At 41.3% G+C, this 27434-nt stretch overlaps 1 protein-coding gene across 1 annotated transcript in view; it reads right to left on the reverse strand.

The window, feature by feature from the left end:
• The window catches only part of LOC120541461 (FERM domain-containing protein 5), a 343369-nt gene that overhangs the window by 76583 nt on the left and 239352 nt on the right, over window positions 1–27434 (reverse strand). The gene's annotated exons all lie outside the window — the stretch shown is intronic.

A 27434-nucleotide genomic window follows, 5' to 3' on the forward strand; every position in this document is an offset into this window, starting at 1 on the left:
GGCATTGAAAAGGCAGGAATCTATCAGTCTGACGCTGGAAAGAAGTCACGACGTCTGAGGAGTCAAAACCCGGAGACAAAACAAGGCCAGGCAAGGCTTCAATGATAACGAGCTGAAGACACGAGCGGCAGAAAACAACACAAGCTGACAGAGCCATTGCTGTGGGACGTTTCCTAAAGTCTCGTGGTCAGATGTTACCATCACAAAGTGTCGAGGAATTAAAGAACAACAGAAACAAAACAAGGGGAAGATTTTAATTTAAAAAGCACACCTCACCATCCTTCTCCATTTGGTTTCTCATGACAAGTACCCATCATGACTATTTCTGTAGTAACGTGCACACATGCCTTTCGACTTTCTGTATAGTTTTAGGAGCTTTGTCTTAAAAATAACAGTAATAATCTATTTTATATGCTTTCTTGTATTACATAAACTCTCCACCTTGATAGATTTATAATACACGAAGCATAAGGCAATACGGTTTTATCAGTTTTCATTTTATAACTACTCAAGTGTGCTGTAATGAGAACAGGCCCCCCCAAAGTCAGTACACTCACGTCAGTTACCTTTGGATGGGCTGTGTTTACAATCTTCTCAAAAAACGACCTTAGATTTGCTCTATTCATGCGTTACTTGAGGGTCTCACTAGCATGGCATTCATTTAACTGCTGATACCGTGTCATCTCATCTTCTGCTGCTCGGCACAATACACAACACAAACCACAGTGTGAGGGCATTTATTAAGCTATTACAAAGTCATTCTATAATTTTAGAAAGTTCATATTCTAAATTCAGATTATTTCATTAATAACATTTTTAAAATGGTGGCACAGTGCATAGTGCATCTGCCTAATGGACTGAATTACTTAGCCCATTATTGTTTGTGTGGAGTTTGCACACTCTCCCCGTGTGTGCACTGATTGTGCTCATGGTGCCCTGGTTACCCTTGCATATCCCCAAAGACATGCTGCCTGGCAATTCCACCTTGGCCCTGGGTATCAGTTGGCACTGTGATGGACGGGCACCCTTTCCAGGGCTGTTTCCTGCCTTGCGTCCAGTGCTGTCAGGATAAGCTCTGGCTGCCTGTGCCCTGCTAATTTTATGTTGTTTCCCACCTGATAAGTAGACTCAGTCTAACTTCTTTCTCTTGTTTTAATTTCCAGTATGTTTCTCAGCTGACTTTACTAAAATAATTTATTTGTCTTCAATACATTTTTGTTATGGTCTCATCTTTAAAAAGATTTATTTTTGAGGAATGCAATTTTATACGTATTTCAAATTCATTTTTTTGTTTAAGGAAAATATTCATATTTTTCTAATTTTCTCAGATTTTCTCTCCCAGGACACAGTAGGCAAAGCCTCCACTATAAATCTCAGCGATTTGTCCGAGATTTCAGAGTTGATTCTGAAAAGATCTTAGCCTAGTGACAGATATTCTAGTTATGGTTCATAGCTTTGTTTCTCGTTTGGATTCCTAGTCTTAATGTTTTGGCTCTGGTTACACTCTCCAACTCCTTAGTAAAGACCTCTGGGTACTCTCTCAAAGACACAGTAAAGTTTTAAGAGTAAGGGCCAAAAGAATGAGACGTAGTCAAATACCACGTCAAATTTGCAAGCTAAAGTCTTTCCTAACTCACTCATCAGTCCAACTCTCACATGATCTGAAAGCTAGCGGGTCGACCTTCATATCGTTGCTTTTGATGACATAACAAGAGCCACACACAGCAGCACCTCTGGGTAAGATCTCCAAATGTACCAACACAAATGGTGGCGCCCATAACTAAACAATGATTGCATTGCAGCAAAAACATTTCTACTGTACATTGAATGGACACATTCTTCAGAAAAATTAATATAATATTTTGATGACTTTGGGTAAAAAATAAAACTAACTAGATGCACATTTCATCATGAAAAGGTCAGGAATTTCTATTAAAACAAATTAAAACAGTCAATCACAACACTCTGGCCTACTTGGACAACACTTACAGTCACACTGCTGGATTTTGTTTTTTGGTGTTGGGAATAAAATATTTTAGTGCCAGCCGTTTAAAAATACACTTAATTCATGGTCCATTCTTAATAACAACAAGTATATATATACTAGCAAAATACCCGCGCTTTGCAGCCGAGAAGTAGTGTGTTAAAGAAGTAATGAAAAAGAAAAGGAAACATTTTGAAAATAACGTAACATGATTGTCAATGTAATTGTGTTGTCATTGTCATGTGTGTTGCTGGCATATATATATACTCAGCAAAAAAAGAAACACCCCTTTTTCAGGACTGTGTAATTCAACAATAATGTTTTAAAAATCCAAATAACTTTACAGATCTTCATTGTAAAGGGTTTAAACAATGTTTTCCATGCATGTTCAATTAACCATAATCAATTAATTAACATGCACCTGTGGAATGGTCGTTAAGACCTTAACAGCTTACAGAAAGTAGGCATTTAAGGTCACAGTTCTAAATACACAGGACACTAAAGAGACTTGTCTACCGACTGTGAAAAACACCCAAAGAAAGATGCCCAGGGTCCCTGCTCATCTGCGTGAACGTGCATTAGGCATGCTGCAGGGAGGCATGAGAACTGCTGATGTGGCAAGGGCAATAAATTGCCATGTCCGCACTGTGAGACGCCTAAGACAGCGCTACAGGGAGACAGGAAGGACAGCTGATCATCCTCGCAGTGGAAGACCACGTGTAACAACACCTGCACAGGATCGGTACATCCGAATATCACACCTGCGTGACAGGTACAGGATGGCCACAACAACTGCCCGAGTCACACCAGGAACACACAATCCCTCCATCAGTGCTCAGACTGTCCGCAATAGGCTGAGAGAGGCTGGACTGAGGGCTTGTAGGCCTGTTGTAAGGCAGGTCCTTACCAGACATCACCAGCAACAACGCCGCCTATGGGCACAAACCCACCTTCGCTGGACCAGACAGGAGTGGCAAAAAGTGCTCTTCACTGATGAGTCACGGTTTTGTCTCACCAGGGGTGATGGACGGATTCGTGTTTATCGTCGAAGGAATTGAGCACGTCTGGGACCTGTTGGATCGCAGGGTGAGGGCTAGGGCCATTCCCCCCAGAAATGTCCAGGAACTTGCAGGTGCCTTGGTGGAAGAGTGGGGTAACATCTCACAGCAAGAACTGACAAATCTGGTCCAGTCCATGAGGAGGAGATGCACTGCAGTACTTCAAGCAGCTGGTGGCCACACCAGATACTGACTGACTGGTACTTTTGATTTTGAGCCTCCCTTCATTCAGGGACACATTGTGAAACATGTTTAGTTTATGTCTTATGGTGTTGACTCTTTTAGTGTTCATACAAATATTTACACATTAAGTTTACTGAAAGTAAAAACAGTTGAAAGTCAGAGGAAGTTTCTTTTTTTGCTGAGTGTATATATATATATATATATATATACACACACACACACATATATAAACATATATATACACATCATATATATATATATATATACATACATATATACATATACACATATACAAATATAGACGTATATATATATATACATATATACACATTTATATATATATATATATATATATATATATACACAAATCTACATATATATCTACTTATATATATTAGGGGTGGGACTCGATTAAAAAAATTAATCAAATTAATTAGAGGCTGTGTAATAATTAATCTTGATTAATCGTATGTAATCACACATGAAAATTTGCCCCAAATCGCAAATGTTTTTTTTTCATTTAAAAGGGTTTTAGTGGGCGACAGAATCAAATAATAGACATGGACATGAATATTGTAAACTCAAGCTCTTTTAATTTCTGAAAAAAAAAAATGCTTTTAAACTGCATTTCAATTCAAAACAGAAACAAAAATATCATCCCTGGCTAAAATTGGGCAGACTTAAAAATAAAGTGGTAGTTTAAGTACCTTAAGTACATTTTCAGAATGGTATTGTATCTAAATAATAATAACCAAAATTTCAACATAAAGTGCAGTTTTTCTTCTTAAAATATATATACTGTATAAGTGATTGCTCAGTAAACTATGTGCCAAAATAAGAAATGAAAGAGCCACTTACAAATCCTAAGCTGATGAGATGAGTCCATACAAGTTATTTTTGAGTTTACGATGCCGCCACAACAAACATTAAAAATATAATAAATACATGAACCTTTAAAACTGCACAATAAAAAGAAACAAAAGTAATTCAGAGCAAATTTATGTTTAAAGGAAAGAATCCCAACAGTACTAGGAATGTGAGATTCCATAAAAGATATTCTATAAGGCCCTTTTCAACTATAAACAGAAAGACGGCAGAAATGGCGTGCAGGATAACTGCCCTGTTTAGTGGACTCATTTTAGTATTTGAATAAGAGAGGCCACCGCACACTGTCTGCTACTGGCTGTACTTTATATCTGTATTTATCAGCCCAGCTTGCCTTTGGAATTTTTCTCTCAGCCATGCCACCTGGCACCTGGAGAGCCAAGAAGACAAGAGGCCTTCCAGGTTCCTGTTGTACCTGAGATTCTTGTTTGATGTTATGCCTTGACAGCTTTGCCTCCACTTTTAAGGTGAATGGTTTTGAGCTACCAAAATAGCTGCAAAGAAAAAAAAAATCCAGGAGCCTGTGGCCACTACAGAATACACGGGCCACAAATACTTACCACCTCTCTTGAAACATCCCACCGGTCATTTTTCCCTCAGTCAAAACTAATGGGGATCGACACGTGCAAGCAAAGAGAAACCGAGACCCAGTTGTGACATCCCTGCTTCACACCTTATTACATTCACATGATTGAATTAGATTTTGTGGTTTTGGGAAGAAACATGCGGCTGGTGTTGATTTGCCCTCAAATGGTTTGTACACATTTATAGATAAACTTAATTTTGATGAGAATATAAAGAGTAACGTAATGCAGTTCAGCCAAAAAATGTCCTTTCTGACAGATCAGATCTTTTATTTTACTATTAAATGAGTTTAAAGGTCAGTATTACAGCATAATTTAGAGCATTTGGGTAGCCTGTGCCACTCAGAACTCCCACTTCAAGGGCATTCATGTGAAATTTCAGTCACTTGGGCCACTCAGCTCAAAGGAATAGCAAATACCACATTGTTAAGGATGTGAGCTTGAAGCTGTCTGATAAGTCTGCTGTCTGCGGCTGAGATCTTTTCTCAAAACATTTACCCACCTTACCTTTGTATTCCTAGTTGGCAGGATGCTTTGTTTACCAATATTACTAGTGTACCGTATATACCCAGGACTCAGTCAGCTTAGATAATACGCAGCCTCACACTAGTCTTATGAACAGAATTTCAGAGGATTCCTCTTTTTTACCTCTAGAAGAAGATCAGATGCCTCATTCAGCAACAAATAACCGTAACACTCTTTACACTGAAAAGCTTTCAACTTCTAAACACATGAAATGTGCACTTGGGAATTTTAGCACCAAATCCACATTTCAGCTCTGAATGCATTCATTACATGTTTCTGTATCATTTTGAGGGTTCTTTGTCAAGAGTTTATACAGTACATAATATAAAGGAATCTGATTGATCACCCCTATTTAAAAGTGGACCTTGTCAGGGTAAGACATGTTTGTTTTTCTTCTTAACACTTTCAGATGTCTAAATAACAAATATCTGGCTTACCAGACTAAAATTATATATATATATATATATACACAGTGTATATTGTGGAAGATCAGCCCGACGACAGACAGACACAGGGCTCTCAGTGTCCAGAACACACACGTTTATTTTGTTTTTTTACTTTACAGAGCACACACAGTGCCCAAATCCCCAACAATTCTCGCTGTCCTTTTCTTTTCTTTCTCCTTCTCTTCTGCCACCTCCACTCCTCTCTTGCAAGCTTTGTCTTCTACCTCCCAACTCCGGCTCCCTGAATGAAGTGAGGTGGCCCATTTAATACTTCACCCAGACGTGCTCCAGGAGCTCCCTGATGACCTTCCTGCAGCATTTCCTGGTGTGGCAGAAGTGCTGCAGTCCATGGCTCCATAATCATTTGGGCGCCCCCTGGCGGTGGCCATGGGCCCCAACAGGGTGGAGCTTCTAAGCTCCGATACAAACCAGGGCAGCTGCCCTTTTATGTCCCGGGGGAGATATTTCCTCTCTCCTGGTCCTTTCGTTCACCAAGTGTTCCGAATAAATCTTATATTTCTCATAACATTTTCAAAATTTAATCACCCTCAAAATACTCTCCCTGAGATGTAATACAGTTGTCCCACTGCTTTTTTCATTGTTCGAACCTGTTCTGAAACTCGCAAACTTGCAAAGCGATAGCCTTCAGTGCCTACATTGTTTGCTTCTTAACCTCCTCTCTATCCTGAAAATGCTTTCCTTTAAGGTCCCTCTTCATTCTGGGAAATGAGAAAAAATTGCAGGGTGCAGGGTCCAGGGAGTGGGGGGATCATTGTCATCTCATTTTTCCTTAGAAACTACCCCAAACTCAGGACAGTAGTGTTGTTGTGATGCAGAAGCTACTTGCCTGATCAGCACAATTCAGGTAATTTTCTCCGCACTGCAGCACGCAATCGCTTCAGCACTTCAAGGATGCCCCTTGGCTAAATGACGCAAAGGACAATCTAGTACATGCACCTAGTGGCTGACATTGGAATTGATGCCCTTCCAGCCTCCAGAAAAAAATTCTTATTAACATATGCTTATGGCCAAAACCTGAAGTTCAGCCAGCTCCCGAATTGGCCGGCCGTTTCTCATTTTGGCCGCGAGGTGTTACGAATTACTAGAAATGACCAGCATATATGCTATTTTGGCCAGCCATTTTGCGAAGTGGCAAGAACTCCCTGGCCAAAATCCGATACGCTGATGTAAGATTGTCCGCTCAAGGTGCGAAGATGCTTAAAAACTTTCAGATGCAGATTAAGAAGTGAGTTTTCCATTCTGCACGAGAAACTGCTCAAGGAGGGCCTTGTTCAGAAAGCCTTCCCCTCGCCCAAACACTAACCTTAAGGTCAATAAAATAGGTCCCTGATGTTAAGTCACTATTTTAGGGCTAAAATGATAACAGAAATGTGAAACCTACTTATATACCTAATCTTAATTATTATGAAGAAACCAAGTGGCGTCCGCTTTCTGAACAAGAGCCGCCAAGGCTACACTTGATGCAATTACATTATTAAGTGCGCAACAAATCACTGCTCATGCCTTTTTTTTCCCGACTATGGCCGATCGCCCCATGCCATTTCGCAAACTGGCTGGTCAAATCCCAAAGTCGAGGAAAAGATCAGACATTGGCCAGTCAATTTATAGCGACATTGGCCATTTCCCTAATTTGGCCAGCCACTTCCCGCTTTGGCTATTTTTTAGGTTTTGGCAATAACACATATATATATCAGAGGTTTCCTTCCAAGCATGTAGCTCCACCGTAGACTCAGAGGGGGCCCTGCCACTAACTGTGTTGTCTTTCTTTTCTTCCACAGTACAGAGAAACCACCCAGTGAGGGCAACTTACTCTGCCCCTGTCAGTGCCTGGGCCATAGAAGCACAACCACCCAGAAGGAGCAATCAGAGCGACCAGAGAGAAGGAGCTTCTCCATAACTTTAAGAAACTCCTAGAATCATTCGGCATCACATTAACTGGAGACTATTATTTTGTTGTGTTTTGACACCATCAAGTGTTTGTTTTTGTTTTCCTTTAAAGTAAATGGGGACAGCCGGGTTGGCACCCCGAAATGTATTTTTGTCAAGTCTGTCATTCCCTTGGATATAACCATATATATATATATATATATATATATATATATATATATATATATATATATATATATATATATATAGATAGCTATATATATATATATATATATAGTTGTGCTAACTATGCTACTATTGTAAGATTAGTTGAAATCTAAGTAACCAAGGTAGTGTTAATGTACTTGGTGTGGAATTTGTAAATGTAGTGTGAATGCTATTGGAATGACAAATGCAATGCCTCTTATTACTAATAATATTTGTGATGACAGAGACACAGCAACAGGATGGACACACACAGCGATGTATCCTTTTATTAAGGTGTATGCTGTATACACAGTAGATTCAGAACGTATCCAGACCCCTTCACTTTCTGCACAATATGTTGTGTTTTGTAAACATTTTTAAATGTATTTGCTTTTTTAAAATGGATACATTTGTCCCATTTGTCTGTCAATCCACACTCAAAAACCCATAATGACAAATTGAAAACATGTCTTCAGAAATGTTTGAAAAAGTATTAAAAACCAAAAACTGAAATCTCTCATTTATATTCAGACCCTTAATTCAGTACTTTGTAGAAACCCCTTCAGTAGCAATTATAGCTTTGAGTCTTTGTGGGTAGGCCTCTATAAGCTTTGCACACCTATTTGCAAACAAGATGTAACTGATCACACTTTATAGTCCCATAGCAAAGGGTCTCAACACTTTCATAAAGTTTTCAGTTGTTTTTTTTATTGCAAACCTTTCTGAAAACATACTTTAAAATTGCCATTATAGGTTATTAAGTGTAGATTGATGGGTCAAAAATAGCAAGTTTTTGCATGTAAAATTAAATGTACAACACAATAAAGTGTGCAGAAAAAGAAGGGTTGTGAGGGGATCTGTATGTGTATAAATGGAAGGGAGGGCATACCCAGTGGAAACTGGCATTGAGTCATCAAGATTTGGGAAGAAACGAATCCTGTTGGGAAAGGTCATAAGTTTCAGTGGCATGGCAGAGTGATAGAGAAGTGGCTGAGCCTCTTAAAGATGGGGCTACAGTCAGGGGCAGTAGCTAGAACTCTAAATGCATGCTTGAGTTTAAGATTGTTATTGTTAATTTATTTCTGAGATATTATTGTTTTGTATTTCTTTATTACCTTTCATACTGCCTGTTTATTTTCATAGACTGTGCCATTTTATTAATAAGTTTGTTCCGTCGTCTGTTACTGGCTGTGTAAGTAAGGCATGTGACACTGCCTGGGAGGGGTATGACGTCTTCATGCTCATGCTATATAAGATGGAGGTGCATCTTAAAAACACGGCACTCAGGTTTTGGGATCTACTACTTTACAAAGCAAATGGTAATAAAGCTCTTTTATTTTCTTTCTCTTTAGGTTTTGGCTTTGACACCAAGGAAGGCAGCATATAGGCCAGAAGTCTCCCATTCCAAGAGAAGGCAGCAGAGAAGTCCATGGTCTCACAAAATGCTAACTGTTACCCATTCTAGTGAACAGGCAGTCTGGGAGATGCCTGGATGGTTAATAACAAAATGGAGTCTGGGATTTTAGATACACTTGAGGTGACTACAAGGAGTGCAAGGACAGATGGATGGAGCTCCTTCCTGGACCTTAATCTGTGTTCATGTGCTATGGGACAAACAGGAAGTACGAGGTACAGTACTTGTCAGCCACATTGTAACTAGAGAGAAGCGATACACTCTTGATGTGTTTACTTTTTCTTTTCATATTTATTTTCTAATTGTATTTTGTTTGGACTTCAACCACTGAGGAGAGGAAATGGAAGGTGCGGGAGAGGAGCGCAGCAGCAGTCGTCTGAGGTGGGTGAGTGGGCAAGGCACAGGGGTGCAGCATTCTCTGTAATTACAGCCGTTATCCGTTTATTTCATTGATACTTTGGAATTTCTTGTATTCTTTATTGTGTATAATAAAACACACTTTTATTTTTATAATTTTGAGCTCTTTGGTTCTCTTTGTTGGTAAGAAATTGGACTGCAGATATTTAGAATGGATGTACAATATATTCTTAGATATTTTATATATATATATATATATATATATATATATATATATATATATATATATATATATATAAATAATTTAATAATTAATAGTAATGATTATATGAGCATAAATTAATGATTAAAGTGTACTGATAAATTAATATACAATGAGCTGTATATATATTTCTATGTATATACAGGGGTGGGCAAAAGTAGATTTACAGTTGTGAGTATGCAAAACACACAGAGTTTATTCTTGCATTATTATTTATTTGTACTACCTTTCTCCTTATTATTTTAAAGTGTACTTGATTGAAGTAATCATAACCTGAAAGTCTTTTAACATACGAAAAACTGTAAACCTACTTTTGTCCACTGCAGTACACATTTTTTTTTGCTATTTCATGTTTTATTTTAACTGTGTTATATTTATAAACTTGCATATGGGAAATGTCCTGGACACAAATAAGTTGAAGTGAGCTGAGTTTCTTGGATATGCGATTGCTGTTGTAACGATGTAGTTATTGGATTATACTTGTACGGTATATGACAAATTCCCTTTGTTACATCAGACATTTCATTTTCTTCACATGCTTGGAACTGCAAAGTGAGACTACCCATCCGCCCATAATCATGAAACGCAAATATTAAATAAACGCTCAATGCATTCACAAAGAAAATCCATTATTTTTAATAATGAGAGCCTGCCTGGCGACATTCAAAGCACAGTCACAGCTCCAAGAACGCAAAACCAGCCTTGCATACTCACAGACTGCACGACTACGTATGTAGCATTTGGATTTTGGGGTCTTTTCATCCAACTGATTTATTTTAAGACAGAGGTGCCCACACTTTTTCGGCTTGCAAGCTACTTTTACAATGACCAGGTCGAAATGATCTACCTATATTAAAAATTATATATATATAAATATATATATATATATATATATATATATATATATATATATATATATATATATATATATATATATATATATATATATATACTAGCTGATTACCCAGTGGCTTTGCTCACTGAGTGCAAGGGAAAAAAATAAAATGTTGTATATAAATTATTAAACAGTAAAACATTAACATGTAAGAGGTAAAGTTACATTGAGCAGTACCAGAGTGCTTTCAGGTAAAGTACATTTTAAAGGCACTATAACACACCAGGTAAGCAGCACTAACAGCAGCTTAAATGTATTTGGATCATCTCTCGGTAGCAGATCCCTTGTGAAAGGTGCTACACGACCGCTGTGGTATAGAAATTACATTTTCTATGCGATCCTGCAAATTTCTGCCTGACAACCTTGCACTACGTGCCTGTGATTTAAGAGAAAAATTATTCTGAGAAATGTGGACACTGCCCTTTCATTCTTAACAGGCAGAAGGTCCAAACAATTCCCAAGTCCAAAACTTAACATGAAGAGGTCGGTACATCTTCTTAGATGTAAACCCTCCATCTTCCTAAAAGAATTTATCACAAAAGCAACCTTGAATGTTGCGGGGTTTTAGTGACCTGAACTCATCTTAAGGGACAGTAAGTAGTCGTGAAGTGCAATTTACAAAGAGAGTTTTGCTTCGATGGCGCCGATCACACTCATTTGCAATGATTTCCACTCTCCCAGGAGCCGACGGGGCACTTGAAGTGTCACAAACAGTGCGAGAAGAGAGGACGCTGCCCGAAACTGCAAAGCTCTCGACCCGGCAGAGCAGCCCAACATGCCGCGCCTCCAAGCGTGCACTTTGTTCTCATGACCCCTTCGACACTGAAGGCGGTGTCGTCTTCACATTGTTTACAGCTCGGCGCAGTTAAAAAGTAGAAAGACGCAAAGCTGTTTTCTTCATCTCTTCTACTATCAAGTACTGCCAATTAAAAAAAAGTTACAATGTGGCAGTTACCATGACAGTCACGCGGACGAATAAATAAAACTTCTCTGTCAGAACGCATCTGGCTGCAAACGGCTCAGCGCTGGAGTCCACACAGGAGGGCTGGGAGAGGGCGACGTGGGGCGCACTTCTATGGGATAGATCAGCGTGTTTGTGTTTACTTCTTTTCAATATCAGTAAAGTAACTCTCACACAAATAATAACAATTCATAAAGACAATATAAAAATGGCATCCACAAATGAAGTGATTAGTTCCTGTATTATAATATGTTCTGTGGTCATACGTAATTTCCATTTCAAACGCGAAAAGAATTTTATATATATATAAAGAGTATACGGAGTATTCTTTATACATAAAATATATGTTGTTGTACCTTTCATAACTGACTAACCTTTATGGCACTATAACAATTCAATGCATTTATTGTCACTACAGTATTTGGATTTAATAATCTTCATGTGGGAAAAGGCTGACTCGCATAAATAAGTAGAGCCAAATAATGCAGTCAAGGAGCTTTTGATTTCAGCCGAGTGAAAAATGACGGCTGTCCGATTAACTGCGATTTTAGTTCCCTCTCCTTTCTCTTTCTCAGATCGCTTTTCGGAAGGAAGTCAGATTCGTAGTTTTTATGAACAGTTCAAAAGTGCCTTTCCACATTTTCCTTCTTTGGAATAGCAATGATAGATTGACAGATCAGACAAACACACTTCGGTTGTGACATTGTGAGAAAAAAATCTTCTTCTGATTCCATTTTTTTTTTAAATCCCATCTTTAGTCGATATAAATTGGAAGGCTAACTAGATCACAGCCAGAGTTTTGCAGTAGCTTGCGCGTTAGATCGTGCGTGCGGGATGACCAGTGTGTTAGAAGAAAGGAGATCTCAGACTGGCCTGTATGTCAATCAAGTGGCAAATGCCATACGGAGGATATATGATAGACTAACGTTTAAAAAAAATTTTTTGGAATGCAACACAATCTACCTGCACTGCCTTTAAGATCTACCGGTCGATCGTGATCGATGCATTGGGCACCCCTTTTTTAAGACATGACCATGCAGTGTGGAACAGCATCTTCATAATCCAGGGCTAAAGGAATATTATGAAATACTATAAGGCTTGAAGGTAAATGAAATAACATGAGATAAACATTAATTAAACATATTCACACAGAAATACACCATCCATCTATCCAAATTCCGAAAGGACTTCTTCCATCCAAATTTGGCAAGGAACTGAAACTTACCATGGTAGCAATGAGGACAATTCAACAACCAGTGCTGGATTATGGGACACTAATTCATCACAGCACACCCTCATGCACAGACACGCACTCCCTCTCAGAGTTACTAGAAAACTTAACATGCGCTTTTTTGGGATGTTGCAGGAAACTGAAGAACCTGGAGAAAAGCCCTACAAATGTAGGGACAATGCATAATATGAATTTCCCCTTGGGATTAATAAAGTATCTATCTATCTATCTATCTATCTAAACTGTCAACAGATTGTAGAAAGACTGAGTTTAGAATTAAATCCAAGTCCTTGGAGCAATCAAGCATGAGTGACAACCACCATGCTACCATGCTGCTCCAAAAAAGCACTACTCTACAAAAAAATTATATAATTTGCTCCAAAAAGCATTTACCGCATATACTTGCGGATAAGTTCTCCTGTGTATAAGTCAGGCTTGATTTTACCGTATAATTTCCGGTATTTTATAATGTCGGTTGTATAAGTCGAATGTGGAAAACTCACACTATTGGTCCAAGAGATTATGATATGCTGACGCCCACCTGAGACAGTAACCACTGAGCACATTGCCTTTTTTTCTATGTGAGTGCGGCAATGCGCTGCATCAGACTAACCTTTCCCTCAGTCTCTATTGTGCCTACGTGACCACACAGTAATACCCAAACTATTCCGAAGTGAAGTTTTCACTGATTTGTGTTTTTTGTATCTCACACCCTTATACACCTTTATTGTAAGAGCACCTGTTATCTACGATGGAGCGATCAATCAGAAGAAAATATCAAGCTGCTTTTAAATTAAAAGTCATTGAAGTGGCGAAAGAAATTGGTAACTGTGCTGCTGCAACAATATTCGAGATTGAATATGTGAGATTAGAGGAGGTAAGAAGATGTAAAAAAATGCAAGTGTCGCATTTTTGAACGGGCGTACAAGTCAGGGTCTGATTTTATGATTGATTTTTCAGGTATAAAGACCCGACTTATACGTGAGTATACTGTATACAGTACTTAGTTGAAGCTTTTATTGAAAAATATTTACAAATCAAGAAACCTTTATGTATCAGTTATTGTGGTGCTGTACCAAGGTTAGCCATATTAGTATGCAGATCTACCAAATAATAAGTTGGTGTCCCATTGTCCTCATAATTGCCTGGATTCAGTGAGTCAAGAACTCAACAAAGTGTCCAAATTCCTGCACATTCAACCCTTCAAGATGCACACGGGCCTAGAGACCCGCTTTGAACTGCATTGCCTGCACCCGAGGCTCGCACTGACACAGCAGTCCATGACACGGCAATGGTAGGAGTACCTAATAAAGTGGCCGTTTAGCGTAATCATCACTCGTTAAAGATCATTATCTAATTACATTTGATCTGTTCTAGCCTCGTCAATAAATGTGCACGTTAAACCCAGAATAGTGCAATAGCTACATTATTAACGGCACATTAAAAGCTATAAATACTTGGAGAGAAACTCAACCCTTCTCCTTGTGACTACTGTAGATAAGTTTATAAATAAGTAGCACTTGTCTCACAAATGCTGCTTTAGATGCAGTAGTTCAAGTGAAAAAGAATTCTCAGTAAAATAAAGATACAACCTGAATTCCTAAATTAGAACGCATGGTAATTACGGCTTTACCAGTCCAGCAGTGTGGACTAAGAGCATTAAAATGCATAAGAAGTCCTTCACATGGCCTGCTCTGAATTAAATAAATTAAATAACTAATCGATGCACACACAAACAGTCTTATTTAGAATTGTAACTCATCTCACTAAGAAGAATTTGGAACGACATGCAAAATTCCTCTTAAAATTAGCAGCAGCAGACTTATTGTATAAATATCTTTATGTTTTACTACAAAGCATGCAATTACAAACAGAGCTGTCATCTTAAAGATCTCATATTGCTGGATAAAACCACATCACTTACTTCTTACACACATCTCCTTAGTAAATGTAAATTAATGGAGAAGCAGGTAGCCTGACTTCTGATTTCTAAAGTGGAATCGACAGCCTGTCCTTTATACTCAGTTCAAAGGAGATTACTGAAATAGTCAATCTGCACACTTCTGATAAGAATTTCATGTAGTAATGAAATCAAAGTTGGGCCGCAGTATTCTTAACAGTCTAATTTGGTTTCAGACATGACCTTCATCTGTTACATCTGTGATGTATGGCCGGCCGTTCATCCTGGCCAATACCCCCAGGCCGCCAGGTGGAGCCCTCCCTGCAGTATGGAGGTGCCCCTAAGACCAGCAGGGCATCATGGACATTGGAGTCTTTATGCACAGCCCTGCTGGATACCATGGGGGCCGCTAGGAGACACTGCAGGGAGGAACGATGGTTATTTGCCTTACGCCCCAGAAGTACGTCCGACTCACATGGACAAGGGGAATGACATGCTTCCGGGGTGAAGAAAAGGACTTTTGATCTGACCCGGAAGTGATAGGAGATCATATGGACTGGGGATTGGAACACTTCCGGGTCAGGGATAATAAAAGGACTCTGGGAACTCCCAGACGGCAAGCTGAGCTGGGTGGAAGGGTGGCAATGCGTCTGGGAGTGGAGGATTGTTATTGTATTTAGTATTGTGTAATTATATGAGTATTGTGGAGAGTAGGGTGCTTTGTGCACTGTGCGGTTCAAATAAAGTCATCTATTGGACTTTTATATCGTGTCTGACGTCTTGGACAAGGGTTCAAGGGAGCGATAGCGGACCCAATCTGTCACACATCTTAGAAAAGACTGAAGCCTGGCTGTTCTACTTTTGTCTTGACTTAGTTTATATGTTCAATTGTAATATTTCTCAGTACAAGAGTTTTTAAAATACTTGCTCTAAATAGTCTTTGACACTACTGGCCCAGCATTTTGTTACACAGACTTGAGAATTATGGCTGACTTTTAGGCAGTGCTCTTAGGTGGTTTGTTTCCTGTTGTCACAAAAACAACAAGAAGACATCAAATAAGGTTTGGGGCAGCCACCCATATAATATGCCCTGGCTACAAATGGGTAAACAGTTGTGAGATGTTCACAAGTCAGAGTCCAAAATAGAACTGATGCTGGTTGCCAAAGATGGCGGCTTTATTTGCCGAGACCGGAAGTGGCGTTATCAGTGGGCCCGGAAACCGAAAGTGACATCATGAAAGTCCCTGGAATGGTAACTGCCATCATCAGAGGGGCCCCCTTCACTCCCCGGAACCAGATGTGGCATCATCAAAGACCCCAGAACCAGAAATGGCATCACCATAGGGGCCGGAACCAGCAAATGACGTCAGAGGTGCAGGAACCGTGCAGGATTTCCCATGGATGGTCTGCAAGGGATTGAAAAAGAAAGTCAGTGCACCTCGCTGCCCCCTAGTCTGGTGTGGAATTACTATTATTAACTGTCTCCCAATCGCACGTGTGTGACAATGTATATGAAATCATTTTAGCATGGGCCAAAGTCTGCGCCATTATTCATTTTGTAAGCGAGATATGACATCCCTCATGTCCCAGTTCAGCTGGACCTCCAAGCCTGGCTACACCATTCTTTCCTTTTTGTTTTGTTTTTTGCTCCTTATAATTTTATAATTATGACTCTTCTAGTTGTTAGGTACTCCCCCTTTCCACTCAGAGTCTAAGGTGCAGGGCCTCCAGTTCTGACTAAAACTGATCACATGAGCACAAACACAAAAGAGACAATGGCTCCAAGTGTTAATATCCTTTGGGGTTTTGTGATGCTAGGCATGCTAGCAAAGAGTTTTTAATGATGGTGACTGGGAAAAAAGGACGTAGCCAGAAACCAAGATAAAAGTCTAAACCGGCCAATCAATACCATAACCGTAAGAGACAAAAACGTGATAAAAAAACGTAAAGTGCAAATCAATGCCAGGAAGGACCAAAGAAAAGAAAAAAAGCATTTTGAAGATGAAAAAGCAAGTTTAGAAAAGAGTTTTGTTCTCCATAAATTCAGACGAGGAAGTGTTATGAATGATGACCTTTTAACTCATCATATTGTAACCTGGAGGTCACGACCTCTGAGGACACACCCCTAACAACTCACTGTCCCCATGACAGGAGACCCAGAACAGCAATAACCTGTAAACAATCAAAATGGTGGCAGAAACGGCTTGAAAATATCATAACTATTAAAGTACATCTCAATTAAAAAAACAGAGTTCAGAACCAGATTCATGGCTTAGAATAAAAACCATCCTACACCGGACACAGGATTTACTGGCTGGGCAGGCTGCCAGTCTGTTACAGGGAGCACAGACACGCTCACAGATGTAACCGATGTGTGGGGGCTACTAGCCCATCGCTCTCAGGTTCTTGACATGTTACTAATTTGATCTGACGCCTTTGTCAAAGTCAGAATACTGCCATGATGATACTAACTAGCGCCATAATTATGAATGTACAACTCTAATCCTTGAGCCACTGCACTGGCTTCCAGTTATGTTTAGAGGCAAAATTCTCCTTAACAAATTTCAGAATTATTTTTTTCTAGAGCAACAAGTGGGAATTCTTACGTTTGGAACAGTTAAAAACAAATCAAAACTATGTATGCTCATGACTTTCAATTATGATGGCAGATTAGCACGCTTATTTAGTGCTGCACATTCTAAAATATACGTGGTGTGACAATTTCATTCCCAGAACTGCTGTGTAATGTCGGCTGTGCTACAAAGTGCTACTGCACGTTGGAGGTGTTGAAAGTTGAAAATGTCAAATGTCTTTGAGTGGCTAAAGGGTTCGAGGAGGGCATGGAATGACGACACTGGAAGGGGATCATCCATCATGACAAAGCCCTAATCCATGATGCGCTTGCAGCTTTTTGGCTAAGAAATCATTTACCAAGTTAGATCACCCACCTAGTCATCTGAATTAGCTCCTTGTGAAAAGCCAAAAATAAAAACAGCCATAAAAGAACATTTCTGAAATCTGGCTTAACATGACAAAAAAAACTCAAGGGTGTCCCAGAAACAGAACCATGGCAGTGTTGACTAACTAACTGCATAGCTGCGGAAGAAGATTACCTCGAAGGTGAGAGTAGCCACTGTTGCACGTTTTTTCCACAGATTCATTCTGGGAATTAAATTGTCAAACCTAGCATGTGTTGGTCAAATTGTTACTATAAACGTCCCAATACTAGCGAGAGTGAGTGTGACCTGCAGTAGACTGCCAGCTTGTCCATGACTGTTTCTGCCTTACTCCAACCCTGGACTGAAAAAAGTGCTTAGAAAATGCATGGATGGAGATGTGGATGTATCCACTACTGAGAAGATTAAAACAGAATTAATATTGAATTTTAAATGCTATGGAAAATGGGGGATCATCACTGTGTGCCAAACCATGGACAGAACTGACACAAACAGTGACGAGTTCAAATGTAATGATTTTTATTTCATCCAAGTATCTTTACACAGCACTTTATAACACGGGGGCGTCAAATTCTTCCTCTTTCTTCTCTTCCTCCAAAGTGCTGTCCTCTGCCTGCCTATTCTGACTCCCCGAGGTGAGGTGAAGGGCTCCTTTGAAGCCAGACACCAGGATTGTGGGGAATGTCTGGAGGAGGTACTTCTGGGTCAGGAGGAAGTTTCATAAAGTAGAGATAATCCATACTGGCAGCATCCATGACACCCAGCAGGGCTTAACCACGGGACTACAATTCCCAGCCTGCCCTGTGGTCTGGAAAATGGAAGCAGCGACACATGGATGGTGCCCTCTAGAGTGTCAGCAGGGAATATATTACATTCTGAACAGGCTAACTCCACCAGTCCTTCTATTATACTGGCCTCCACTACAAGTAAGGAATCAATTGCCAACCTGGTCAGGATGCCAGTCCACCCTTTCTTCTATCCTCCCTTTCTTCCTGGATGGGGTGCTGGACAATCTCAAATGGCACTTACAATGCATTCATTGATTATGGTGTACTTTTACAGGTATGTGTGTGTGTGTGTAAATACAGTAATCCCTCCTCGATCGCGGGGGTTGCATTCCAGACCCCCCCCACCCCCCCAACAACCCCGCGATAGCTGAAAATCCGTGAAGTAGAAGCCATATGTTTGTATGGTTATTTTTATATATTTTAAGCCCTTATAAACTCTCCCACACTGTTTATAAATATTCCCTGCACAGTTATACAGCATAAACCCTTTGTATTCTCTTAGATATTAGGTAAGATTCATTGAAATTATGTATATAAACACACTGTTTATATACAGTAAAACCTAAATATTATTTTAAAGATATTGAGCGTCTCCGATATCACATATGTTACAGCCATTACGATAGACAGGCCACCAGCAATAAATAAAAACAATGCAAGAAAAATTGTATACAGTAAATGTGTGTACAGTGACACTAAACGTACGTACATGTACTAAGTACTGTAAGTAGAAAATTAATTATGGTTACTCACCAACAATGACACAATGACTTGTCCGAAAACAATGAGTTTAATTTTACTGCACAACAAAGGAGAGCGTTACAGCCCTTCTAAAGGAGCCACTTCAGGCAACTGTGTAGCACTGCCGTTATTCTTCTTCAATCCAAATCCCTAAAGCAGATTCCATCCAGACTACTGCCTTATTACATCCACTTACAACTCGTTTTGCACCCTGGTTAAAAGGACACTGCGGCCGTAGATCTTATATTCCTTTCCTACTTTTTAAATAAAAGAATCGTAGCCTCATTGATGCTGTAATGGCGTCCTACAGCGGTGTAGCTTTTCCCTTCCTTCAACAAATGCAAAACGTTTACCTTTTCGGCAATCGTTAACATCTTCCGTTGGCGCTTGGGCACGGCCCCTGAAGCAGTAGCAGGAGCGATCATTTTGGAGCCATAATGAAGGGCTTGACTACACAAAAGAGCACAAAAGTTAACTCTTTACACAGCGAAACACGTTGATGCTGAATGAGCGAGATAATACTTCCTGGTTAACATCGCATTCAGCACACAGGAACTTAACTGCATGCTCTGATTGGTTAGCTTCTCAGCCATCCGCCAATAGCGTCCCTTGTATGAAATCAACTGGGCAAACCAACTGAGGAAGCATGTACAGGAAGTAAAAAGACACATTGTCCGCAGAACCCGCAAAGCAGCGAAAAATCCGCGTTATATATTTAGATATGCTTACATATATAATCCGCGATAGAGTGAAGCCGCGAAAGTCGAAGTGCGATATAGCGAGGGATTACTGTACATATATGCTGTCACAAGAACGAGACATTGACAGATAAAGAGTTGGGGCAGCCACCCGTATATTGTGGTATCCTGGCTGCAAAAGTCGTTTTCTTTCAACAAAATACAGAGCACTGAAGTGCACACAACCGAGTCCAAAACAAGACTAAAGAAACAAAGGAAAAGGGGCAGGTTTTAAAGGGGGAGACAGGAAGTGAGGTCGTATGGATCCGGCACGTGGTCTTCCACCATTGGCTCAGAGCGGAGGTGACATCAGAGGGACTGGAGCTGGTGTGGCCGACTTCCATTGGCTCAGTCCCGGAAGTGATGTCAGGTGATCCAGGTGAAATCCCCCGGGGATGGTCTACAGGCAAGGGAGAAAAAGAGTCAGTGCACTCTGCCACACCCCGGCATGCCTCCGAACTGCCTTCACTCAAGCCCTTTAGCTGCCTCCCATGCGCACGTGTGTGACAATGCATATTCTGTGGTCATGTATTTTTCTAATAATGTTTAAAAATCTGTGGATGCAGAGTTTCTTCTGAGAAGAGAATTATATTGTAATAATTTGAACTGTAATATATATTTCTATGTTTGGGACACTGAGAAGTTAAGTAGCCTGCTAATGTCAAGTAGTGACTCAGTAATGGGAACTGTACCAGTAACACCACTTTTCCCAGTAAGGTGCTAAGCCATATTTGGACTATACATTGATTAACGGTAGCTATACAATACTGTACCATACGATAAATGCTGGTTGTTGACAGTCATGCTGTTGAAAGGCAAATTATATAATAAATAACAAACCTGTTCACACACAATTAAATAAAGTCAGACAAATAGCGTTCAAGCTACGGTATATGCAATTCTGTGCAATACAAAAAGGGATGATTTACAGCCATATACAGTACATTAAGTAATTATGGCACTGACAGGACTCACACAGAAGAAGATCCTAAGATTATGGAAGTGTTGCATGGAAAATATCAAATAAAATATCATCCATTCATCCATCCATATTCCATGCTGGAATTTCTGGATGAGGGTCTCTCAGACAAAATAAAGGATTTGAGAGTGTGGTTAGTGGCACTCCAGGGGTCCGATTTCTCACCTGCACGAGTCTTCCTCCCACATCCCCAAGTCGGCTTAGCTGTCAATTCCAAATTAGACCCGTGTTTGTGTGACTGGGCACCATGATGGTCTCTTTCCTGCCTGGATAAGCACCGGCCTTGAATTGGGTTGAGCAGGGCTGAGTACGTCATGAAAATGTGTTAAATTAAATATCGCCTGATATTACTACACTACAGTTATCACATGCAGACATTAAACCCCGACCCATAAGGCTTTCCCATTCTTTGAAGGATCACACTCTAGTTGCCCCCATGTGCTTTCTCTCAATATACAGTAACTGTTTAGAGTTCTTGTTTGTAATGTGCATTCTGAATATGAATGTACACCACAATTCATCTCATCTGTGGTTCCACAATTTTTTTTTTCCAGAAATCAGACTGGCAGCAGATGGCAGAAAAATCTGACAGCTGCAAAGTGCTCCACTAAGACGGGTTTCTGAATTACAAACAGAACAGCATTTGAGAAAATAGATTCCTCTCCGTTGGAAGTGAAGTGGGATCAGAGAACGTAGGTAAAAGAGAAGTTCATTTCCTTCCTATTCAGGCCGATCAATAAGTGGGCGGGAGTGGCCACCTGAAGAGGTGACGTCTGGGTGGCTCTTATGTGACACTGCTGCTTTCTTTCTTTCCCCAACATTTTTTTTTTTGAGCTCATATTCTGAGAGGGATCACCTTGGCAACACATCTGCAAATTAAGGACTGATTAAGTGATTGCTTAACTCCAGAACTCAGATTTCAACGCCTCCTCAGCTTTGGCCAGACAGAAATATGTAAATCGTCACGACAAGCCGCATTTTTATTCTCCCTTTGTTTTTTTTCCTGAATACAGAAATAGCAAACTGCAGGGACAGCTTACTGAGTGGAATCGTAAAGCAGAGCTAGAAAAATGACCTGTCAAGAGACAATGTGGAGACTTGGAAAAGAGCGGAATTCACTGGGCTTTTCCAGAATTCACTTTTGCCACTGGATGTCCTGTCAAAACGGCCATGAAAAGGGAGATGTGGCAGAGCTTAGAAAGCCGTCAGGGGCTGGCTGGCTTTGGCCAAAGAACTTCCAACACCTCTAATGCAGGTGGTAATTCATCTCGTTTCAGTCAATTCTTAAACTCTGCTATCCGTTTCCTATCAGTCACAGGCAGCAGGTGCTTTGAATAATCATTTGGCTCACCTTTTCTTCTGAAATTGCTGATTCTTGCTGAATTCATTTTTGCAGTTCACACGGTATAAATGTTGAGTTTTAGCATCTAGATAATCTGTAAAAGTTAACAGTGGGAAGCAGTTCATCCGGGCAGGAGTGCAGGGTGCCACTAAAGTACAGTCTCAAGGCGGTAGTGCAATCAACTGTGATTCATTGTTGATGTTAATGTTCGGCAAATTGAAATTCTCTCTAGTGTTTTAATAGGTCAAGAGTCACTGCTCAGTTCACTTAATCATGTCCTAAATGGCGTTCTACTGCGGCACAGAATACCACGTCTGAATCCCCCACCAGGTCAATTAGCTGGCACTCGCCATGATATCCTCTGTGAACACACACAGACGGACATCTTAAATTCACCACACACTGTTTATTTACAATATTTACACAAATTAAAGTCACGTGCACAAACCCCAGTGCCTCCAGCACCGATTCCCCCAATGTCCAGGCCACACAGTCCTGTGCCTCTCTTTCTCCTGGCTGCCTCCAGTCCTCACTCCAGCTCCGTCCTCTTCCACCCAACTTCCACTCATGACTGGAGGGAGGCGGCCCCTTTTATAGGAACCCGGATGGGCTCCAGCTGCTTCCCGGCAATCTCCCGCAGACACACCCCGTGGCGGAAGTGCCGGCTTGCGCACCCGGAAGCCGTCCGGGTGTCCCCTGTCGTCTTCCCCCCGGCACTTCCTGGTATGGCGGAAGTGCCAGGCTCCCGAGATAATAAGGCACTGGTGGCCACGGGCCCCTACAGGGCTGGGCTTCCAAGCCCTCTACCCGAGGCCTCCAACATAACCAGGACGGACATCCCCTCGCGGTCTGGAGGAGGCACAAGCCCTCCTCTGGTCCTCCTGGGCATCCCGGCCAGGCTCCAGCCCCGACTGGGGACCACACAGGATTTACCGGCATCGAGGCGCCGCCTGGCGGTGGCCAAGGGTCCCTACAGGGCTGGGCTTCCAAGCCCTTTACCCGAGGCCCCCAACATAACCAGGACGGACGCCCCCTCGCGGTCTGGAGGAGGCACAAGCCCTCCTCTGGTCCTCCTGGGCATCCCGGCCAGGCTCCAGCCCCGATTGGGGCCACACAGGATTTACCGGCATCGAGGCGCCGCCTGGCGGTGGCCAAGGGTCCCTACAGGGCTGGGCTTCCAAGCCCTTCACCCGAGGCCCCCAACATAACCAGGACGGATGCCCCCTCGCGGTCTGGAGGAGGCACAAGCCCTCCTCTGGTCCTCCTGGGCATCCCGGCCAGGCTCCAGCCCCGGTCTGGGACCACACCTCCAAGTACTCCATCCATCCACTCACTCACACCCCAAACACAGGCAGACATTCAGTTCATCGGCAGTTCAAAACTGGACTGGCAGCTTTGTGCATGAGTGTCTTCTATGATAGATGGGCATTACACTCTGGCAAGGTTCCTGCCTTGCTTAAAGTGCTGCTAGGATATCATCCACCATAGGGTAACATATTGTTCCAAAGAAGGCAGACCCCCTCCTCTTCACCTAATGACTACAGACCAGTGGCACTTGCATCTCACATCATGAAGACCTTTGAGAGATTAGTCCTGGACTGTAGGAGTCCTTTTGTGGACTGGACTGGCAGCACTGTGAGGATGATGGCTTTGATTTCTGCAATGCCTTCAATACCATCCAACCATCCTTGTTAAGGGGTAAACTCAGATTTATGTAGGCGGATGAGCCTGTGATGTCCTGGGTAATGGGCCTTCTGACGGGCAGAGCCCAGTTTGTGAGACTCAAGGACTGTGTCTCCTAAATGGATATGGGCCACACTGGAGCACCTCAAGGAACAGGTCTGTCTCATTTTTACTTCACTCTGTACACCTCAGACTATAAATATAACAGCAGGTCATGTTACTTGTATAAATTTGCCGATGATTCTGCACTTATGGGGTGTATTGATAAGGAGGATGAGACAGAGGAGAGGAGTCTGGGGGAGAACTTTGTTTCTTGGTCCAAAGAGAAATATCTACAACTAAATATGAGTAAAACCAGGGAAATGGTTATTGACTTTCACTACACCAAAGAGCCTCCATGTCCGGTCTCTATTCAAGGCGTAAATGAAGAGGTGGTCCATTCCTACATGTACTTGGGGGTCCAAATTAATGTCAGGTTGGACTGGCCTCAGAGCACAGAGGAACTACTTAACAAAAGGCAGGGCAGGCTCTTCTTCCTCAGGAGGCTGCGTCCCTTTAATGAGGTATGTGACATCCTTCATGTCTTCTACAATTTTGTGATGTCCAGTGGTGTGCTGTGCCGGTAACATCACTTAAAGAGAGGCCCACCGAATCAACTATCTAATTAAAAGGGCAGGTTCAGGTATGGGACGCACTTTGGGCCATATGGAGTTCATAACAAAGCAGAAAATTAAAACAAAACTGAGTGCCATTATGAACAACGCTACACATCCACTCTCTGACACACTAGCACAGAGGACTTTCAGCTTATGAATTATTCAGCTAAAGTATGTCAAGAAATGCTATGGGGGCTCCTTTATACCCACAACAATGCGTCTGTATAATGCAGCACTGTGACTATGACAGCCAAGTCAGAAGTGTTCTTTTCTTTCTAATTTTCTTGCTTTATAGTCATTCTGTGTGTGTATATATTTATTTATTTACTTATTTATCTACTTGTTTATTATTTATTTATTTAAAAAGATTCTGTAAAAAGCCAAATTTCCCCCGTAGACAAATAACGTTCAGTCTGTTGTAGATTTGTGTAATGGATGTGTATTTGGTACAATGGTGCAGCTTTGTGAGTTGGTATCTGCCATCAGGACGGCTGCTCACTGTGGGAGTCCTTACAGTGTAAATGCGCTCCATTAGTGTTACACTTTGAACATCCCTCTGGATAATGAAGTTTTCTAATTGAATTCTGTGAACTGCTGAAGGACCAGGCCTACCGTCATTAGAAAGTGTCATTACATTATAAAAGCTGAGCAGGCCTAGCGTGTCTCTCATTACCAGTTACAACAAAATAATTCTACTGTCTAAACTGGGCGTCCTTCTCATTAGGAGCAGACACAGGCTGATGAAGAACCACCATGGAGTTGTTTTAACAGACTAGTTTGAACAAAATTGAATCTCAGGTTCTGAGCCAGTGGTGGTTGGTTTAGATTTGTCATGGCACGTCACAAGAAAGCTAATCTTACGCCAATGGAGCTTATACAATTTAGAAAGCATAGTAGTGAAGGTTCTACAGTATAAACCATAAGACTGCAGGTAACCAGTAACTCCTGAGCAAATCACCTAAACCTCCAAATGGGGACTTGTACAAGCAATTGAGCTATGCACATGTGGAGTTTAAATTACAAAAGTGGGACAAAGTAGAGAAATGTCTGCTACCGATGAGTATAACAAGCTGTCACCCTAATTCTGGAAAACCTTAATGAGACAACTGGACAGTCCATACACTCCATACACTCCAGCGAAATCTTGGAGCTCCACTAGTGCATCTACTTCCTCACATGGTGGGATTGATGTTTGGTTCCAAATTACTACAAATGCATTTTCTTAGAAACATACAAGCACAAATACTTGGGAGTGGCTGTTATATCTGCTCCCCTGCCTTAGCAGGCCCCCTAAACAGGAAGTGGATCTTACTGTACCTCTGCTCTCCTGGCCTAGCAGACGGCAGCTAGGAAAGCCCAACAAGGCAAACGTGATCAATACAGCAATTCTGAACCTAACATTGAGAACCTTAGGGTTACAAAAACAATAGCAGAGACAAACAACCGGTAAAGATTAAGGGGTTACCATGAAATATCTAAAAAATGAAGAGATCTAACCTAATCAGGTAGACAAATGGAATCCAGACTGCTATGGAAACGTCTTAGAAATGACATGGCAAAAGCGGGAAATCGCAGAGCAGGGTGGAGAGCGTAGACATTTAGCGTTGAGTGAAATGGGGGCCAGGAGGTCAGGTTGAACATCTCCTATGCCAGTTGTTTAAAATAAACCAAACCCTAACTCCATCTTCTCATATGGTGAGTCCAGCCACAAACCCTGGCAATGTGAGCTGCCCAGGAAATCTCCCTTTTGCAAACTGGTAACGCAGTCTGCTATGTAAATCAAATGTCCAGAGTTTGTGTCTCGCTGCTGTGACTGAGAGGGGAAGCCATGGGAGAAACGAGATGCCCATGGGCTGAAGAGAGAGCCTGCTGCTATGTGAGAGGTTAGAAAGCTGATGGCAAATTCCCTTTTGACAAAGATGGATAAGCATCTACTTCTGACTTGCCAGTTTGCGGCCAGGCCCTGCATATGAGGGCATGAAATGGAGTTGGGTGAGATCCTGAGTGATTAGTTGGCAGCAACAACAGCATTTTTCAAACTTTTCAGATGATTCTCCCCTTCCATATCTTAAAGAATTTTGCTTTGCACCTTCCACCATCATAACCTATCGTCTGTGGAAGAGGAGTGAAAGCTTTAGATTCATCAAAAATTTTGATCTCCGGTTTTCGACAGATGTTTTAGGGTCCCCTGATACCAAAAACATTGATATGTCGATGATGGGTGTGTGTCTGTCTGTGTGTGTCTGTGTGTCACAATTTCTTGAGGACCATCTAGAGCTAAAACGGCTAGATGGAAAAACACCAAACTCAAAACTTAAGCCTGTTATGAGATGATGATGTGCTGATTAGTTTCTGAGCCAAATCGTTCAAGAGAAAGAGGCTCTCTAGAGGAACCCTCAAATACCATAATTCTGCAACTAATTATTAATTTTTCTCATCACTTGTTATCGTAATGACCTATTTTATGATCAGAAAGATCAGCATCAGAGCGGTAAATAATTACTGAAATGTTATTGAATAGTTTGGGTGACTTAATTCCTAGGGCCCGAAGCCAACTGACGCTCACATCTGAATTTTTTCACTTCCATGTTTGTGAGAAGCCAGAGTTTATAGCAGCAGGAATGGCACAAAGCACAACTCTAAACCCACGTCCCTCAGTCTGAGTTAACAGGTGTCCCATGAATGCTGGGAGAGCAAGTAACCTCCACACGGAAAGAGAACCGCAACAAGGAACTGAAGAGCAACACCGTCTGCCCAGATCTTGTCTGATGT

The sequence above is a fragment of the Polypterus senegalus genome, chromosome 12, assembly GCF_016835505.1.
Source record: "Polypterus senegalus isolate Bchr_013 chromosome 12, ASM1683550v1, whole genome shotgun sequence".
Taxonomy (NCBI): Eukaryota; Metazoa; Chordata; class Cladistia; order Polypteriformes; family Polypteridae; genus Polypterus; species Polypterus senegalus.